Source organism: Dermochelys coriacea, chromosome 1 (assembly GCF_009764565.3).
Source record: "Dermochelys coriacea isolate rDerCor1 chromosome 1, rDerCor1.pri.v4, whole genome shotgun sequence".
Lineage (NCBI taxonomy): Eukaryota > Metazoa > Chordata > Testudines > Dermochelyidae > Dermochelys > Dermochelys coriacea.
The window spans coordinates 214557432-214578496 of record NC_050068.2 but is presented as its reverse complement, the minus strand read 5'-3'; the positions used below and the strand labels follow the sequence as shown (position 1 = coordinate 214578496).

The 21065-nt window shown below is 40.8% G+C and overlaps 1 long non-coding RNA gene across 1 annotated transcript in view; it reads right to left on the bottom strand.

Moving 5' to 3' along the window:
• The window catches only part of LOC122457789, a 38807-nt gene extending 20645 nt beyond the window's left edge, over positions 1-18162 (bottom strand). The window contains exon 1 of the long non-coding RNA XR_006277463.1: positions 17970-18162. This is a non-coding gene — a long non-coding RNA (uncharacterized LOC122457789). The remainder of the gene's footprint in view (positions 1-17969) is intronic.
• Between the last annotated feature and the right edge of the window lie 2903 nt (positions 18163-21065).

Genomic DNA, 21065 nt, shown 5'->3' with positions numbered 1-21065 from the left:
CCAAAGGTGAGTGGTTTATCAAATGAAGTTGCTGTTGCTCATCCTGGGTACCTAACTCCTTCTTGCCACTAATCAACATTTTCTGTGATTGCAACAAAATATTTGAAAATTACTATAAATGGCAATAACAATAAATGTGATATATGAGGCCAGGGCCAGGGATTAGTCCAAGGGTTATCTTTGTGTTTAGGAATCAAGATACACCAGGAAATGATTTTCATGGTTTTTCATCCTTCCTCTGCCAGTGCAGTGGGCTCTGGGTGAACAGCTTTCTTCTCACAAATACAGGGGTTTGGCTCGTCACAAGATTTGGACTTGGCTCCTCTACTGAGGAAAAGTACACAGTGGTGTAGAGTACCATGATGGGTGACTGTAAACCTAGGAAGGAAAGGCACAACTTACAGCCTGCCAGTGACATATACAAATCCCCGGCAGTGATACTCATTGTGCGGTTAGTAGGGCAGCAGGTGGGAGAGATGGGCACAGTTTCTAAAACAATCTGGGAATGAATCTAATGTTCATGAAAATCATGAGGAAAAAGTGTTGGAAAAAATTAGGCCAGTCATAGACAGCTTCCTATCACAGCTCTCCCAATATCCCTGACTCCGGAGCTGCAGCACACCCTGCTATTCCAGCCCAGGGCTCTCCCACCCCACAACTTTACCAATGCACCTCATCCCCCTCTCTTGCATAACAGAGATCTCATTTTCATATGGTTGTCCCGTAGGAATAATAAGATGAGGAAAAATACTAAAAGATATGAAGTAAAGAGCGGCAGGCATGCCGGAGGGAGCGATGTGCTCCAACCTAATGAATGAAACAAATTGTGGAGGGGTGAGGTGGAGCATTTTGTGTGTGTGTGTGTGTGTGTGTGTGTGTGTGTGTAGGAGCCTTTCAAGGTTCCTTCCCCACTCTGAACTCTAGGGTACAGATGTGAGGACCTGCATGAAAACCTCCTAAGCTTACTTTTATCAGCTTAGGTTAAAACTTCCCCAAGGTACAAATTATTTTATCCTTTGCTCTTGGTCTTCCACTGCCACCACCAAACGTTTCACTGGGTTTACTGGGAAAGAGTTGTTTGGAAACGTCTTTCCCCCCAAAATCTTCACCAATTTGCATAGGTGACCACAGACCCAAACCCTTAGATCTTAAGAACAATGAAAAAAACATTCAATTTCTTACAAGAAGAATTTTAATATAAGATTAGTAAAAAGAATCACCTCTGTAAAATCAGGATGGTAAATACCTTACAGGGTAATTAGATTCAAAACTTAGAGAATCCCTCTAGGCAAAACCTTAAGTTACAAAAAGACACAAAGACAGGAATATCCATTCTATTCAGCTCAACTTATTTTCTCAGCCATTTAAAGAAATCATAATCTAACGCATATCTAGCTAGATTACTTACTAAGTTCTAAAACTGTTCTGTCCCTGGCAAAAGCATCACACAGACAGACCCAGACCCTTTGTTTCTCCCCCTGTCCAGCTTTGAAAGTATCTTGTCTCCTCATTGGTCCTTTTGGTCAGGTGCCAGCGAGGTTATCCTAGCTTCTTAACCCTTTATAGATGCAAGGGTTTTTCCTCTGGCCAGGAGGGATTTTAAAGGTGTTTACCCTTCCCTTTATATTTATGACACGCCCCCCAAATCACAGCTAGGGTGAAACACTGGCTGGGATTTCTTCCTGGAGCACTAGGAAAAAACAGAGTTAATAAGACACATGCACCTCTAAATATACTACCAACCATATAAAGACTAACAATATGTTCCACATCTCAAGGACGATTTTAACTAGTTGATTCTGGGAAACTTTCACGGGAGAGGGCATCAGCCAGTTTGTTAGAATCTCCTGAGATGTGCTGGATGTCGAAATCAAAATCTTGGAGAGCTAAACTCCACCAAATAAGTTTTTTGTTATTTCCCGTGGCGGTATGAAGCCACCGTAGCACAGCATGGTCGGTTTGCAGGTGGAAATGCCCTTCCCAAACATATGGGCATAGCTTTTCCAGAGCGTAGACAATGGCGTAACATTCTTTTTCAGTGACTGACCAGTTGCTTTCCCTCTCAGACAGTTTTTTGCTGAGAAACACTGCAGGGTGGAATTCTTGATCCGGTCCTTCCTGCATTAAAACTGTTCCCACACCACGCTCAGACCCGTCTGTGGTTACTAGGAACAGTTTGTCAAAGTCTGTGGCCCTTAGTACAGTGTCAGACATGAGTGTTGCTTTAAGTTGGTTAAAGGCCTTCTGACACTCTTCGGTCCACTGAATGGCATTTGGCTGTTTCTTTTTGGTTAGGTCTATCAGTGGGGTGGCAATTTAGCTGTATTGCGGTACAAATCGTCTATAATAACCGCCCAAGCATAAGAAGGATTGAATCTGTTTCTTTGACTTTGGGACAGGCCACTTTTGGATAGCATCCACTTTGGCCTGTAGGGGGTTGATAGTTCCTTGACCTACCTGGTGTCCAAGGTAAGTCACTCTGTTTAGGCCTATTTGACACTTCTTAGCCTTAACAGTTAGTCCTGCCTCCCTTATGCACTCAAAGACTTTTTGTAGATGTTCCGGGTGTTCTGCCCAGGAATCCGAAAATGTGGCCACATCATCAAGGTAGGCGACTGCATATTCTCCTAATCCCGCTAGGAGACCATCTACAAGTCTTTTAGTCTTTCCGCAGCCCGAAAGGGAGTACATTAAATTCATACAGCCCGACATGTGTGGTGAAGGCTGACCTTTCCTTGGCGGATTCATCTAGCAGTACCTGCCAGTACCCCTTGGTTAAGTCCAAGGTAGAGATGAACTGGGCCCTTCCCAGTTTCTCTAAGAGTTCATCTGTGCATGGCATTGGATAGTTGTCTGGGCGAGTTACAGCATTTAGCTTACAGTAGTCCACGCAAAAACGTTTATCTCCCCATTTGGATTGGGAACTAGAACCACTGGAGATGCCCATGCACTGCACCTTATTGGTTCTGGCTCACATTATTTCAAATATGTCTAAGCTCAGTATTTGGGATCTCCTTTGTCTTTTGGCTTCATGTTGGGCACCATAGAAATGCTGCAAAATAATCCTCATAGAAATGAGAAGTTTGTAGAAGTGTCTGTGACTCACCAATCAGTGGAGAGAGCTGTGCCATTTCCCCACATTCAGGGTCTGTAAGTCTTGTCACGTGATAATCCTATCCAGTGAAAAGCTGCCAGTGGGTTTATGAAATCCTGAACAAGAACAAAACCAATTCATACAATTGCATTCCTTTCCCTGCTTCTTTCATGGGCAAATAGATACCAGGTATGGTAATCTGATTAACAAATCCTGATTTGCTCAGGTAACCTCAGGTTGGAGCAACTTTATTGGCCAAACTGATCATGTTCTTCATTTTCTCCAAAAACATAAGTTTCAGTCTTGTAGAAACTGTGTTAATATTCTCTCTTCCCTTCCCAACCATATTTTAACACCTTTGTCTCCATCAAAACAATCAGGAGATTGAAGAAGTTTCCTTTGGAAACCGCCAATCCTGCTCCATTGATGCCCTGCCTCATCCCAAAGGATGAGTACACCTGCTGAGCAATTCCCTGTACTTGCTGGTCCCAGGCAGTGAAAGGCTGGACAGGGGATTCCAACCTTGATCTCTACCAGAGAAGTACAGAGCACTACTTCCTAGGACACTAAGCCTGGTGCTATTGCTTTTCCTTAAACTCTGTCAGTTCTTTCAACTACTTCATTTCTTAGGTGTCGATTAATCTCTACTCACTCTCTTAATTGGAGCACATTATTTGAGACAGAGAAAAATGCCCAGTGCAATGTACAGCTCCATCTTATACTACAGTAATAGCTGTACCTTGAATATGAATATGAAAAGTACCAGTGACATTGGGTTACTGCCTTGCAGGAGATGTATTTGTTTTTTTAGAATTTAGTGATGATTCCAATACTTGCAGGAATGGAGAAAACTCAAAATAATTCGCCTTCAAGAAAAAATATATAATAAATCAAAATACCAAATGAAGCCAAATCTCATTCTTCCCAATCCTGATTTTCACTGACAAATCTTCTATTAGCAGATTTGAATATGCAGCTCTCCAAAAGAGGAAGATACTCTACCAGCTCTTCTTTGCTTTCTATCAGAAGGAGTCTGGAGCCATGAGAAGAGCAGGCCTTTCGACTCTCCAGCCAATGTTTGTATTCAATAGAAAAGCGGTAACATTTCTTTCCATGTTGAAACCAATGTTCTGAGCAAAGAGACTTCCATCCTTAAAAAGAAAATAGAGTTTAGGGTTTCTATTGCTGTTACACTTGTACAGGCAAGTGAGGGTCAGGGAGTGTAAGATGGCTTAAGTAATGTGCTGAGAAGCCAGAGCAAGGTGTAAGGTAAAGTGGTAGATTGATGGGTTTATTTTACAGTTTCTTATTCTCTCCAGCTGACTGCTTTTCTTGCTGTACTTCTCTCTCTGGCCTTTCTGCATGTCACTTAGATCAGTTTAACTTCCCTGACCTTCCCTAAGGCTCACCTCTGACTTTTGTCTAGTGAGGATATGGGGAGATTCTTTAGTAAATAGGGATAAAAAGACCAGTGTTCTAATTCACCCCAAATGTCATGATCTGTGTATTATTGATCAGTGCCACTACAGGTGTTGGGAATTCAAATTAAAACTATTTCAGTCAACAGGTAAAGCAAATATGAGAAACACTTGGTTTTTGAAGGAAGTTGATCTATATCATTCCTGTTCGAAACCTATGGTAGGTTTGCATTCTCACCTTGGATAATTTCCATTTCTTTTGTGAGATTTTCCAGCTGTCCACATGGTGGATCAGAGACCTGAAAAACTGAAAGCCAAAATGGCATAACAATATGATGGACCGCTTAACACTAAATTTAATCATAGTGTTACAGATCAATGCACTGTGCCTTTCAGGGATACAAAGGGCCCAGTTGTGCCATCAGTTACTGTATATCGAATATATATCTAACATATCTAATCTAATCTATATCTATATCTAATATATATATATAATATACTATATATAATATATATATATTTATAATAGTAAGTAAATATTAACTTAAAAATAAACATCTTGAAATTAAAAATAAAAATTGTGTGTGGCTAAAAATCCTGACTCTGTGACGATGCTGAGAAAAATGCAATTGGAAATATCCTGGTTTCTAGCCTTTTAGTCACAAGAGTGATTGTTTGAAATTACTACAAAGCACAAATATGTCATTTTCCAAGTTAGGTACCCAATGAGAAAATTAGAAATTTAAGAAGAAAATGGTAACTGGAATCTTTGCAAGGAAGCTAAGGAATAACTGCATTAGGCAGAGAACATTGCAGAAGTTTCAAGCCCTGAAGCTTCCTAGGAAGTCTATAGGTGGCTTCATTTGGCAGATGCTGGGGGTTCAGACCCCAGATTCCACCAGAATGTCTGTGCTTTGTGTTGAGGGCCGGGGACCTGTATGGATCTTTGGTTCCTGGACAAGACAGCTACATTGTTGTTGTGATACCAGGGAATCTCTTGCTGCAGCTGTCCCTAGAAAATCCTGCAGGGTTAAGAGGAATCTGTAGGAGCCCAGCTGGTTCCCCTGTCCTGCTCCCTAAATTCATAATTAGATAACTAAAGAAGTGATTTTCAGAAGTGCAGCACACACAATGCAAGTTACACTCCATTAGAAAAGACATATGTCAGCTCAGAATTATTGGCCTTTTAGTGTCTTCTTTGGCACTCAAGAAACGCACTACAATCAGCAAAGCCAGGCAGAAGATCTCAAGAATCGCTACAATGAGCATCCATTCAGAAGATGGAGCAGAAGAACCTGTGAGAGAGAAAAGGGAGAAATGCAGTATTAAGGAGAAAAATTTGCCTCACAGTAGGCATAAGCCCTACCTGATTTTTTCTAAATCTTTATGTGGAATTTTGATTTTAATGTTCTCATACAGATCAAAGAAAGTGTTAGACTATGGACAGTTAAACAGTAGTGTGCGCAGAGTCAGCAGCATGTAGCTCACAGTACCTTTACCCTGGGGCTTCGTAGTCCTTCGTCTCCTCTGCTGTTCAGAAGTATTCTGGCATTTCAGTTCTGTGTAGGTCACCACCTCCTCATTTATTTCTAGTGGATTATAGCATAGAAATAGTGAATTTCATTCAGTGTACTGACAAAGTGGACAGCTCTGATTACAATCTATAGAGGTATAAAAGTGTCATTGCAGTATGTGAGGCAGAACTTTTGTATTAAAAGGTTTTGTCCTACAGTACAATGGTCTTCAGTAACCTATCAGTGTACTGGGATCAATAAACATCTGTGAATTCAGCAGATGCAGCTAATAACTTTTTTCTGATATCTGACTCCTATTTAGAGTCTTACCCAAAAGTGTTGCTAACTTCCACTAAAAAGTCGTTCAAGTGATTAATATAACTCTTTGCACATACTATATAATCAGAAAAGTACATTTAGAAAGGTAAGCATTAAAAGTTAGGGAAATCACCAATTAAGATAATGTATCTACTCAATTACCCTTATGGCTCATGCATTTGCTTATCAAAATCTTGAAATATAAAATTTCATTGCATATACTTCAAAAGAGGAGGAGACCAAAAGCTGGGAGACCAAGGAAGTTAGCCAGCTGAGTTTGCCAGTGGAGGCAGATAAGTTTGTGTGTATTTCTGTTTGTTTGGTTTTTCATTCTGTTTCCTTAAACTTGCAGGTGCTGTACAAGGAAGAACCCATCAGGGCATGTTTCCATCACCACTGCTATCTCTTTGTCTGTCTACACTGGTAGGGGTCCCAATCAAACAGGCACCCTGACCGTAGAATTTCCCTGCCAATGAAACCAAGTAGGGGGAACAACCAGGTGTAAGAGGCGTCTGATGGAGGAGTCACTTATTACATTGCAGTTAATACAGTCACTCCCTATTTATAGTGATATAAACAAGATCAGAGTCTAGCTCATGGTCTCTGTGTTCACATTCCCTACTTGCCTTACTAGGGAGGCAAATGTTGCCCAATGGAGAGCTGAGTGCACTTCCTGGCTCTACCCTGGATCTGCTGACTACAGCTCAGTCACTTCACTTCCCTGGAACCTGGAGTGCAATGAAGTGGTTTAGGTACAAGAAGAACAATCCCCAATCTTTGCCTGCATCATAACCAAACATATACATAGGTACAGTGGGTTTGGACAGGGAAAGAAATATTCACTTAACAGTGTTCTGGCTGAAATCACACAGGAAGTTCTCATACTCAAGTTGCCAATTTGAGGAGGGCTGCCACCAGCTAGAATGGTCAGAACTTGAAATACATACTTTTGACAAAGATTCCTTATTTATACTTAATCTCCCTTTTCCAGAGTAGATGCAGACATCAACCAGTGATCTTATGCTAGACTCAGGTGGTCTGCATAGCTTGTATTTTCAAAACACAATCTCTGCCCATACTGAGCTTGGAAAATTTTACAGGAAAAAAAAACCCTGGTCAACTCTGAGCTCCCTGTGTCCCTGGGCAGCTGTCATAACCATACAGCTAAGGGTATCCTAGAATTCATCCTTACCTGGAAGGGGTTAAGAAGCTCAAGTAACTTGATTGGCATCTGACCAAAGGAACCAATGGGGACAAAAGATACTTTCAAATCTGGTGCGGGGGAGAGGTTTTGTTTTGGGTTCTTTCTTTCTGTGGCCGTTCGCTCTTGGGACTAAGAGGAACTGGACATCAATCCATGTTCTCCAGATCTTTCTAAACAAGTCTCTCATATTTCAAACTTGTAAGTAACAGCCAGGCAAGGTGTATTAGTTTATTTTTGTTTTCTCAACTTGTGAATTTTCCCTTTGCTAGAGGGAGGTTTATCCCTGTTTTGTTGTAACTTTGAAACTAAGGCTAGAGGGGGTTCCTCTGCGTTCTTTGAATTTTCTGCTACTCTGTAAGGTTAACTACCAGCCTAAGTTTACAGAGGTGATTCTTTTACCTTTTTCTCTTTAAATAAAATCCTTCTTTTTAAGAACTTGACTGTTTTATTCATTGTTCCAAGACCCAGGGGTTTGGGTCTTTGATCATTTTGTAACCAATTGGTTAGGATATTATTCTCAAGCCTCCCCAGGAAAGGGGGTGTAAGGGCTTGGGGCGATAGCTGGGGGAAGAGGAACTCCAAGTAGTCCTTTCCCTGGTTCTTTGTTAAATCACTTGATGGTGGCAGCGTTATTTAAACCCAAGGTACAAGGGAGAATTTGTGCCTGGGGAGTTTTTAAGCTAAGCTGGTAGAAATAAGCTTAGGGGGTCTTTCATGTGGGTCCCCACATCTGTACCCTACAGTTCAGAGTGGGGAGGGAATCCTCACAGCCCTTCTAAAATTAGCAACACACAGTTGGGTCTTAGAACTACAGTGCAATAATATCTGACATTGACTAATGTGAAAACAGAGAGTAATAGGAATAAACAAATGATCTAATTGGCTGGCAGAGATGTGAAGCTCCTATCCCTTTCCATGTCCCTTCCAGCTAACCTCCATACAGCCAAACACACATATACCCAATGGCAAAATTTGCCCAAAATATGGTTGACAGCAGACATGTGAAAAAGGGTAGAAAATTCAGCATCTCCATTTTTACAATCATAAGTAAGGAAAAGATTGTTACAAACTTTATATATAGTTTTACAACAAAGAATTTGATAACTGCAGTATTATATAAAAATGGCAACACACAGCTCAGCAAAACCAGGAAGCGGCATTTATGAGTTTCTCTTTCCATCTGGGATGTTTCCAGATATGAATCTCACAGTTTCTATGTTTTTCCTCATAATAGTGCAAGGGACTTCAGCTCCACTGCCTCCTTCTCACAGGCACACCTACGGGTGGTTGTACAAACACTGGAGCATATTTCAGAAAGAGAGAAAGCTGCACATTCTTCACTGTAATTTTTCTGTACTAAAGAGCAGGGAAGGAAAGACACACATTACTGTCAGCCATACCAATGACATGGAAAAATCATAAGTAGCTATGAACAGTGGGGTCATTCTGGTGGGCAGGAATGTTGTTTAAAAAGTATGTTAATTGGTGGTTATGAAAGTGGGGAATATGACATCTGGTGAGAATCATGTACAGGGGGTTGGGGGGGGAGAGCTTCAGCTTGTCTTTCCTTCAAAAGAAAACAAATAGATTGGCCAGATTTCTGTGTTCCTGTATGAAATGAAGTTGAAGATTGGCATCTTCTGACTAACAAATCATTCTGAAACCTACAGGGAACATTACTGGCTGTTGACACTCCACTGTCTGATTGCATAGTGTGCAGAGTCATTTTGCTGCTGATGAGCTCATTCCCCTTTCAACCATAAAGACCTTTTTTTAAAAAATCTTGTTTTGTTTTGTGGTACTGTAAATGTGAAGGAGGAAAGAGGATGACAATTCCTGATGCAGGGCTCAGACTTTTGTCAATTCCTAGTTTAAATCTATACTAGAATCCATGCAAATCTGTCCAGCACAGCAATTACAAGGTAACTGAATCAATAGAAAGTATCTAGTGGCATAAAATGTCATGCAGGTAACAGAGAGCCCTGACTGGTTGTGTGCTGTCCTCTAAGAGGACTCTGTTTACATACAAGCACATGGTACAGGGCAAGGGAATTCTATTCAGTTTATTTTGCCAAATCTCATTGAAAACTCCATGTCATGTCATAGTACCTAAAAATGAAGCACTGTGGGTAGATGATATTGTGGGTTATTATAAATTATTGTGATTGACATTCTTACAGCAATTTTCATACAAAGGACCAAAAGTGCACCACAATGTGTATATTAGGAGATTGCTTAAAGGAACACTGGAATGCACAAATTGGTAAACTGTTTTTAGTCCCACTGCCTTCAATGAGCACTGGATTGGACACTAGTTCCCTAATAACACACACCCTATCATGGCTATAACAGTGAACATAAAACTATTTGCACCAAACTCATTTTCCTTATGACTATAAATCCGGTATTTAAATTGTGGTCTCTGAACATGAACAGTTGAGGTATTAATTCCCATTATGCCCCTCAGTTTCCTTGTTCGTTTGGCAACAGATAGAAGAGAACTAGGGCCTGGTTTATGGAAGTGCTGAGCACACACACTCCCATCCATTTCAATGTTCTTTGGGTGCTCAGCCCATTTGAAAATATGGCTGATTGCTTCTATATTACACTAATGCTCCTGTTCGGAGGTGGATTAATAATAGTCATCGCATAATGTATTCAACACATTTTGAAATATTTTTTAAAAATCACCCCGATCCTCAGTCTTCACTTGTAATGTATCTTATGTGTATTGTGAGATGTTGGACTGTATCTTTGCAGAACAAGGCAAAAGGAGCACTAGGATAGATAGATTGGATGGTGGGCAGAGGGAAATATGTGAGGGAAATTGAATTGTAAGAACTATGGAAAGGAGTGTCCGAGGAGCATGGTGGAGACATTGGCCTGGAGCTGGGAGACAGGCTTGAGCAGGAGTGGAAAAGGGAGAAGCTCTCCATTCTGGGAAATTTCTTATCTGTGGTTTGTCAGAGGATCTCTGTTTTGACAAATGAGAGGGAGTTCTTCAGAATGTGACTTAGATCCAATGACCATTTGCTCTCCGTCAGAGCAGAGACGCCCCTTTCACAAACCACAGGGGTTCAGCAGAAAAGAGAACTGGTCCATCCCACTAGGGCCTACCAGGCCCTACCCAGCTCAACCACCATTTGTAGCCCCGACTCCCCACATGTGATTCTGACACCCCCTGCCTACTCATGCGTCCGTTCACCCACGTACCCTCTCTCCTCAGCCTCTCACTCCACTTATTTCCCTGTGCAGTTGCTCTGCTGTTTACCAGAGGAACAATGAGTGACTAGGGATGCTGGGGAAGGCAGGGGTGGGAGCGGGACGGTGGGGAGTTATGGGCTTCTGGGGATGTGTGCTGGGATCTGGGTGGGCGAGATCAGAGATGTGTGCTGGGGAGGAAAGCAATAGGAGTGACCTCCATTTTATGTGAATCATACACAGACAGCCCCATTTAAACCATCTTCCTGCTCTATGTCTAACCCCGTCTGTGTGAAACACCGTTTACACAAAACACAATTTATACTCAAGAAACAGATTATATTGATGTTGCTGCACACATTTTTACATTTTACAGTTTAACTATCTTGCCTATATCTGAGTTATAGTGAAGCTGAGTAAGTGACAAAGTAGTGACAGGAAAACATGGGCCAATTTAAAAGGAATTATCTTGATTTTTAAAGAATTTCATAGATATTTCATTAAAACTGCAAAGAACATTAAATAGCCTCTTAAAGAGATATTGACCCATATTTGGAGACTTACATTAATCATTTAAGAGTGAAGCCAAGGGATTTTTAATCCCGCTTTAAGTGGAAATGTAATCAAAACTTTAACTGTGCTAAATTAGCACTCAGGCTTCCACTTTGAATGATTCCCATACAGTGTTACAATGGTTCAGATCACCTCTAAAACCCTGACCCTGCACAGGGCAATGTGTAGGGGGATCCTGAATGTTCTTTGAACTCATTGAAGCATTGTAGCCTTAGTGCCTTCGTTGGATGTACTCATCCTCAGCACCCAGGATCTGCAGTGTTACCAGCAACACCAGGCAGAAGATCCCAAGAGTCAGTGCAATGAGCAGCCACCGAGGAGATGGAGTGGCTGAAAGAAAGGAGATGGGGCCAAGCGAGGCAAAGTGAAAACAGTGTCTTGTCTCTCTTGAGAGTGGACATTACCAGACTAATCCAAAAGAAAGTTTAATGTCCCTGTGACAATCAGGGTCCAGACACCCCAAGGGGAGAGAGAATAGGGGGTCTCAACCACAATAATAAGCAATTCAATCAACTGGTTGGATACAATGTTACTGTGTATAAAAATATGTCAAGTAAGGTCTTTTATTGAAAGCTTGTAATGTTCCAAACTTGATGGTCATTATGAGACGTGTGTGCAGACTGTGGTTATGAATTTATGTATTTGTGTAGATCTAAAATGGTGCTCCTAATCTGTGTTGCAACATTCAGCTCTGCCTCACAACAGGGAGGTGGTCAGCCTGGCAGGGAGGGGCTGCCTCCACAACCAGAAGAGACTAGCTCCATGCACCTGGCTTTGTACAACCTGGAAAAAGACAGATGATGGGCCATTAAAATTAATAGGAAAACATTAAGACAACCTGGCTAGAATTTCCCCACCCTAAATAACCATGAGTCAACATGCCAGAAGAAAATAAAAAGAAAAAAGTCATAAAAGGGGGGCTTGAAACCAAAGCTTTTTTCTAGAAACTGAGGACCAGCATTTAGGTCTGGTGCTGTCCAGGAAAGGGTGAATCCTCTCTGTGACAGGGGGCATGCTGAGACACTGAACAAAGGCACTAGGGTGACTTGCATTACAAAATGGAATTTGTTTAATATAGAAATGTAAAACCTGAAGTTGTGTCTTTTTGTTTATTTTCTGTGTAACTTGTATGTTTTTGCCTCTCTTGCTATTTTGTCTTTGAGTCTGATTTTTCTGTTCAATAAACCTTTTGTTCATTTTTCCCCAGGCCGGTCTCTGTTGTGAAAACTGTGTAGAGTGTATGTGCTAAAGTGAACTGATAACTGGAGGCAGGTTTCACTCCTTCGGGGTGATGAACAAGAAGGGGAAAGTCCAAGTGCCTGGGAGTTAAGAACTCAGCGTAGACGTATTTGGGGAGATTTGGTACCAGAAGGGCTGGTGAGATCACCCTGCAAGGAGTAACTAGGCTGGCAGAAGCCAGGGGAGACCTTCATGCTTGTAGGCTGGCTACTGGTGTCAGATCTGTAAGCCATAGCATCATAGCATTAAGGAACCCAAATATATAAGGAAGGACAAGAGAAAACTCCTTTCTGGTCTCGGTGATCCCCAAAATGTCGCAGCCCACATCCTATAATGGACAATTATAGAATAACCTGCCCATACGAGAAGCTTCATCCTAACCCCAGACAGTTGTTGCTTGACTTCTGCCTTGTAACATAAGGGGATTTATAGAGAAAAGAAAGAAAACAAGTTAATCCAAACCAGTAATAGCTGATTGGATGATTGCTCAGCCTAGCAGCCAATGAGAGTGACTGGAGAAGACAGACACTCCTGTTAGCTTCCAGGTCTGTGACCTTCCCCAACCATGCATGATTATTTCTTGCATTTGGCATTCAAAGCTGTGATCAGGTCTCAGTAACTTGCCATTGGCAGAAACACCAGAGTACAATAAATTAAAATTTCTGAATTCTGACATATAATATCAAGGAAAGTTATTGGAGGAAGGGGTATGACTCTGGATTGTAAAATAGCAACATGTACAGAGTTAGCAGCTTGTTATGTATAATACCTTTGCTTTTGATCTTCTCAGCTGTTTGTCTCGTTTGCTGTTGAGCAGAAGTGTGAAATTTCAGTTCTGTGTAGGTCAGTGGTTCTCAAAGCCAGTACGCCGCTTGTTCAGGGAAAGCCCCTGGCATACCGGACCAGTTTGTTTACCTGTCGCATCCGCAGGTTCGGCCGATCGCGGCTCCCACTGGCTGGGGTTCGCCGCTCCAGGCCAATGGGGGCTGCGGAAAACAGCACGGGCCAAAGGACGTTCTGGCCGCCCTTCCTGCAGCCCCCGTTGGCCTGGAGCTGCGAACTGCAGCCAGTGGGAGCCGCGATCAGCCGAACCTGTGGACGCAGCAGGTAAACAAACCGATCCGGTGCACGAGGGGCTTTCCCTGAACAAGTGATGGACCGGCTTTGAGAACCACTGGTGTAGGTCATTTCCTGCTCACTCATTTCTGGTGGAATACAGGATATAATGTTTAAACTAATTTAGTGGATGGAGGTGACTGATGAGATTACTAGGGCTGTTGACTAATCACAGTTAACTCACACGATTAACTCAAAAAAATTAATCACGATAAAAAAATTAATTGTGATTAATCACAGTTTAATTGCACTGTTAAACAATAGAATGCCAATTGAAGATTATTAAATATTTTTGCATGGTTTTCTACATTTTGAAATATATTGATTTAAATTACAACACAGAATACAAAATGTACAGTGCTCACTTTATATTATTATTTTGATTACAAATATTTGCACTGCAAAATGATAAACAAAAGAAATAGCATTTTTCAATTCACCTCATACTGTAGTGCAATCTTTTTATCGTGAAAGTGCAATTTACAAATGTAGATATTTTTTGTTACATAACTACACTAAAAAACAAAACAATGTAAAACTTTAGATACTACAAGTCCACTCAGACATACTTCTTCTTCAGCCAATCGCTAAGACAAACAAGTTTGTTTACATTTATGGGAGATAATGCTGCCCACTTTTTATTTGCATTGTCACCTGAAAGCGAGAACAGGCATTTTTATGGCACTTTTGTAGCGAGGTATTTACGTTCCAGATATGTTAAACATTCGTATGCCCCTTCATGCTTCGGCCACCATTCCAGAGGACATACTTCCATGCTGATGTCACTCGTTAAAAAAATAATGCATTAATTAAATTTGTGATTGAACTCCTTGGAGGAGAAGTGTATGTCTCCTGCTCTGTTTTACCCTCATTCTATCATATATTTCATGTTATAACTGTCTCGGATGATGACCCATACATGTTCCTGGTTTTAAGAATACTTTCACTGCAGATTTGACAAAAGGCAAAGAAGGTACCAATGTGAAATTTCTAAAGATAGCTACAGCACTCAACTTAAGGTTTAAGAATCTGAAGTGCCTTCCAAAATCTGAGAGGGACAAGATGTGGAGCATGCTTCCAGAAGTCTTCAAAGAGCAACACTCTGATGAGGAAACTACAGAACCTGAACCACCAAAAAAGAAAATTAACCTTCCACTGGTGGCATCTAACTATGATGATGAAAATGAACATGCATCAGTCCGCACTGCTTTGGATTATAATTGAGCAGAACCCATCATCAGCATGAACACATGTCCTCTGGAATGGTGGTGGAACCATGAAGGGACATATTTACGTGCCAGATGTGCTAAAGATTCATATCTTGTGACACCAGCTATAACAGTGCCAGGTGAATGCCTGTTCTTACTTTCAGGTGACATTGTAAGCAAGAAGGGGGCAGCATTATTTCCTGAAAATGTAAACAAACTTGTTTGTCTAAGTGACTGGTTGAACAAGAAGTAGGACTGATTGGACTTGCCGGGCTTTTTTCCACATAATTCTACATTTGTAAGTTCAACTTTCATGATAAGGAGATTGCACTACAATACTTTTATTAGGTGATTGAAAAATACTATTTCTTTTACTTTTGACAGTGCAAATATTTGTAATTGAAAATAAATATAAAGTGAGCACTGTACACTTTGTATTCTGTGTTGTAATTGAAATCAATATTTTTGAAAATGTGGAAAACATCCAAAAATATTTAAATAAATTGTATTCTATTTTGTTTAACAGTGTGATTAATCGCACAATTAATTTTTTTAATCGCTTGAAAGCCCTAGAGATTACAGCTTAATGGGCCTGAGTCTGCCCTTTGTTATTCCAGGTTCATTCTAGTATAACTCCAGTGAAAATTATGGAATTTCACCAGCATCAAACTGGTGCAGTGAAAAGAGGAAGTGGACTCTATATATTCACTGGTGGAACAAACAAATATAGAGACCTATTTCATGTTACAATAGACTGGATGACTGAAACCAAGGAGAGTACTGGAATGAAGAAAAATCTTTTTAAATGTCTGACCTCTATTTATATGTTTTGGGACCAAAAACGAGCTGATTGTCAACGTATATCAGTAACTGAAGCAAAATAACTAAACAAAGATGGCAAACTACAAATTAGAAGTTGAAAGGTTTACAAAAACAAACATTAGAACATTAAGAGATTGTAAATTAAGGCTACACTTATTTTTTAAAATGCGGCAGAGTATGTAAATACAAAATTGAGGTACCATACTCTGAACAACCTTAAGTGTAGTTTTGTTCTGAAAGTTTACTGTGGAAAAAGGACATCTCCCTCAAGAAAGTTTCCTGGGCACAGTCTGAGTCATATCTGCTGACTTTAGTAACTAAAACAATGGTTTCTACATTTTACATCTGAAACTCAGTGGGTTTTAGTCCTGCATGCTTAACTGCTTAACTGAATACGAGGTACCATTTCTGAAGTACTTTCATGACATAGGAATCTATGGCCTATTGGGAAAAAAAATCAACGGGACTAAGTCACATAGGCACTTTTGAAATTTTTTGCCTAAGGGCCATAATAAATTCAAACTATCATAATGCTGTGATATGGTGGAAAGCTGAAAACATATTATCCCAGCCCCATTCCTGGATAACACTCCAATTAAAAAAAAATGCAAGAATGGAAATAAATAAATAAGCTAGCCTTGCATCATGCCTTAAAGGCCAGAAAATTTCAAGGAATAGCAGAAAAACTAGGAGAGAAAATTAGAATTCAAGACATTCCACTGAAAGTACCCTCAACTGAGTGTCAATCAGTCCATATCTAGGCTTATTAACATAAGCATCTCAGGTGATCTCAGTTGTGAGTGTGTTGCATAGAGACAAGTTTATTTGACTCAATATCACCTTTTTGGGTCCTGCCCATATTTCTCATCTCCCTAAATCCTTAGGTATCATTTCTCAGACTTCTCTGTGGTTCTAAATGCCTTCCAATACAGTATACATCTAGAAATTTTATTAACATTTTTCTTACACTCTCTTCCAAAACGTTTAATCAGATGTTATATAAATGAGGGCCTCTCATTCATTCCCATTTAGCACCTGACTGGACATCTAGCTCTGGATTCACTATACAGTTTTTACCGTTACCTTTATTTTTATGGTCCCCTGTCAAATTCTCAGTTAATAACTTTATGTTAATTTCTAAGTTGTTACCTTGTTTCTTCAGACAGGACCAGATGCTTTGTTAATACTGAGATCTCTGCCATAAACTTGGAACCTTACTTTTTGGCGGTTTTGTAGATTTGGTTTATGAGTGACTAGGCCTCAGGCATTAACTAAAGAGCATTCAGTTACAAATGCAGAACCATAAGACACAGGGATTGCCAACATCATACATCCCAAACACACATGTTTTGTTGCTTAGACTAAACTTTACTAGATGGGGAAAGAACAATACAAAACTTAGAGATATCTAAAATCCTTTTAAATAAAGATAATAGGTGGGATTTGCAAAGGTGCGCAACTGACTCAGGAGTGTACGTGCCTGCAATGGGCCACCACCCTCGAGCAAATACTCTTGTGGCTGTGCTTGGATCTCCAGGAATGCTATTCTCCAATCCCCCTTAGTGCCTACAATCATTTTCTGAGACTTGAGTACTTTTGTGGGGTCTCATTTATTAACGTTTCCCACATTATACAAATCCTCTTTAGTCCCTTGAAGCCAGCCCTTCATCTAGTCCTGGGTACTCATTCAGACAAGTTCTGATATGGGCCAGCAGCAGCCCTCAGTCAGCTTCTCACCAGCTGGCCCCTTTTCACTCTGTCCTTTCACCTATCAGTGGGGAGACGTAAGCAGGCAGCAGTCCTCCTCCTGCTACAGCCTCCCTTTTATGAGGGAGGAAGGAACATATATATGGGCTTCCTTCCCAGGACTCATCCTGGTTGGCTGGGAGAGAGGGGAGTTTTGCCCCATCCTGCACTACAAGGCTCCTGCTCCTGGGCCCTTAAAGGAACAGTAGCATGGATTCCCCCAAACACTAACTATTCCCCCAAGACTGCTTCCCCCTCCCCCCCATATCGGCCTCTGTCTCTTCCTAGGCCCAGTCCCCCATTGACTTCCAACATGAATTATGTTCCTAAGTCACTTAAGTCCAGATTTTAGGCATATTTAGGCTCCTAAATCCAATTGATTTCAATCTGGTTCTTAGGTACTTTTGAAAATGTCACCCATTAACACTTACTTTCTGATTTAGACAGAAGAGGAAAATCTTACAGCAGTTACAATCCCTAACAGTGAAATATCCCACAAATACTTAGAGATGATACCTGTGGAGGTGTCCTCTGGTCAGTAAGCAGGAGTCTGGGAATAGAACTTGAGGAGCTGTACCCGTCTAGTCCTGTATCAAATCCTTTGAGGAGCCAGAGAGAGGCAGAAACTGTCTGTCCTGCTATAAGAGAGTCAGCATGAATGAGAGAGGAAAATTATTTGCTCTGTGATGTTCCTACTGAAACTGCACAGGAAGTTCTCGCTCTGCTACTTTGACAGATGTTGCACCTCGACAATGCGCTCAGAGAAAAGGGTCTTTCATCTTTATGAGCGACTAGGCCTCAGGCATTAACTATAGAGCTTGGTTTGGACCCTTACACACATGAATTACTGCATAAAGCAACTGTGACTAAGAAACAAATGCTCAGCCTGTGTCCAAGCACTTTTAAAAGCCTGGTCTTACATTCCCTGTATTACCTCCAGAGTGAACTCTTTGCCAACCAGTTTTCCAAAGGGGAGCCTCCTATCCTATGGCCTAGACCAGAGGGATATTGGGGGATCTCTCTACTTCTTTGCATTTGGAAATTTCCTTTATTTTACTTATTTTACATCACCATCAGTGCAACCAGTTGTGAAAGGATCCCGAGATGCAGCCTGGGACTGTGGGACCGCTGTGCCCCCTTAACTCTCTCCAGCCTGGGCTGTCTCTCACGATGCCTTGCTACTGACCAGCAGCAAACCCTCCAGTGATCACTGTGATCACTCAGCACAACTGCATGTGGAGTCCCACATGCACCTAGATTGCATGAATGCTCCCAGAGCCACTCATGAATCACACAGAGAAAGCCACCAGACCCAAATCCCCCCAGCTCCCAACACTATACCTCAGGAATATACCATCTTGCACTGCTCAAGATGAGCAATGCAGATTTATTAATTGGTTAACCACTTCATCAATGGAAAGTGGAGATACACCAGCCTTTGCAAAACCTGAGCAGATTTGCCACACACTTCATACAAACTCACTGGTAAAGATAAACAGTAAAACAAATTTATTGACTATAAAAGGTAGCTTTTAAGTGATATTAAGTGATGGGCAAAAAGTCAGAGTTAATTACCAAAAGAAAAGAAAATATAAGCATGCAGTCTAAACTCTCAACCCTGTTAGATTGGGCAACAATTAGACTAAACAGTTTTTTCTCACTCCACTAGATATTGCAGTCCTTAATATACAGATTTGTCCCTTAAATCTGAGCCAGTCTCCTCTGTTGGAGTCTTCAGTCTTCTTCTCAGTGTCTTTGTTGTTTGCAGCATAGGTGGGGGCAGGAGAAACACCAAGCATTTGGCCACTGTGTCTGTTTTATACCTTCCATCCATGTGCTTGGAAAACACAAGTCCAGGCATGTCTGGAGGCACTGCTGAGTCTCAAGACAAGATTGAGCAATTCCCCTGGTGTGGTCTCATGCAGGTGAGTCATTGCATCGTAGCTCCCTTGCTGGACAATGGTTGGTGATGGGTTGATTGACACCCCACCCGGGTGTTGGCTACTTTCCTTATTGTTGCCTCTGGGGAACTAATGTCTGGCTGATTCCCCAACTTACAGCCAGCTTGAGTGACCACCATACAACACAATTCTCATAACATCATATGCATTCATGATATACACATATAGATAGATAAATACTTTCAGCAGATCATAACCTTTCCCTTGATACCTTACAAAGCATGCTTTATATGTAAGATCACGATTATATAAAAATGAGAAGATGGGGTTGGAAGACACTCCCTCAAAGTATAGTATGTCACACCAGTATCATCACCAGAAAGAGGAGAGGATACAAAACCATCGGGCACAAATAGTATTGGCATGAGCAGAGTGTGCATGCATGAAACTAGAACTGAATTGTCATCACCAACACTATGAGAGACATTGACTCTATCAGTTTCTGCTTCCACAGTCCTAGAATCTTGTTTATTTATTTTTGACTAGACACTGCAATACTAGAGACAAGAGTGGAAACAGTCTCAAGAAAAAAGACAAGCTAAATTTGGGTCAATAGGAAAATTATGGGAAATGCTGACTGTCTGTAACATTGAAATGAAACCAGATATATCCCCAAACAACTCTAAAAATGGGGAGAGGGTTAAAATGAGCAATTATTTGGTGGACTCTGAAGAGACATGTGGATATCATTTTGGGAAAGAATGGTTCTTTGAGTGCAAAAATTATAATCTCATTTATATCTATCAATCTGGTAACTAAATCTGGTCATATATGTTCAGTCAAAAATGTAGTTTTACCAAAAGTGAGGTGATCCTTGGGAAAATGTTTATTTCAACTTTTTTTCAGTTTTCTGAAACAACATTTTGCATAAAGAAAAGGAGTACTTGTGGCACCTTAGAGACTAACAAATTTATTAGAGCATAAGCTTTCGTGAGCTACAGCTCACTTCATCGGATGCATTTGGTGGAAAAAACAGAGGAGAGATTTATATACACACACACAGAGAACATGAAACAATGGGTTTATCATACACACTGTAAGGAGAGTGATCACTTAAGATAAGCCATCACCAGCAGCGGGGGGGGGGGGGAAGGAGGAAAACCTTTCATGGTGACAAGCAGGTAGGCTAATTCCAGCAGTTAACAAGAATATCAGAGGAACAGTGGGGGGTGGGGTGGGAGGGAGAAATACCATGGGGAAATAGTTTTACTTTGTGTAATGACTCATCCATTCCCAGTCTCTATTCAAGCCTAAGTTAATTGTATCCAGTTTGCAAATTAATTCCAATTCAGCAGTCTCTCGTTGGAGTCTGTTTTTGAAGCTTTTTTGTTGAAGTATAGCCACTCTTAGGTCTGTGATCGAGTGACCAGAGAGATTGAAGTGTTCTCCAACTGGTTTTTGAATGTTATAATTCTTGACGTCTGATTTGTGTCCATTCATTCTTTTACGTAGAGACTGTCCAGTTTGGCCAATGTACATGGCAGAGGCATTTTGCATGTCATTTTGAATTACATACCATTTTAAGATGAAATGTTAGCTCTAAACATAACATTTTATATCTAATTGACATTCTATTTTCAAAATTCATTTTGGGATGACAAAATATATAATTCTGATTGAAAATCTCAACATTTTTCATTTCTGCATTTCC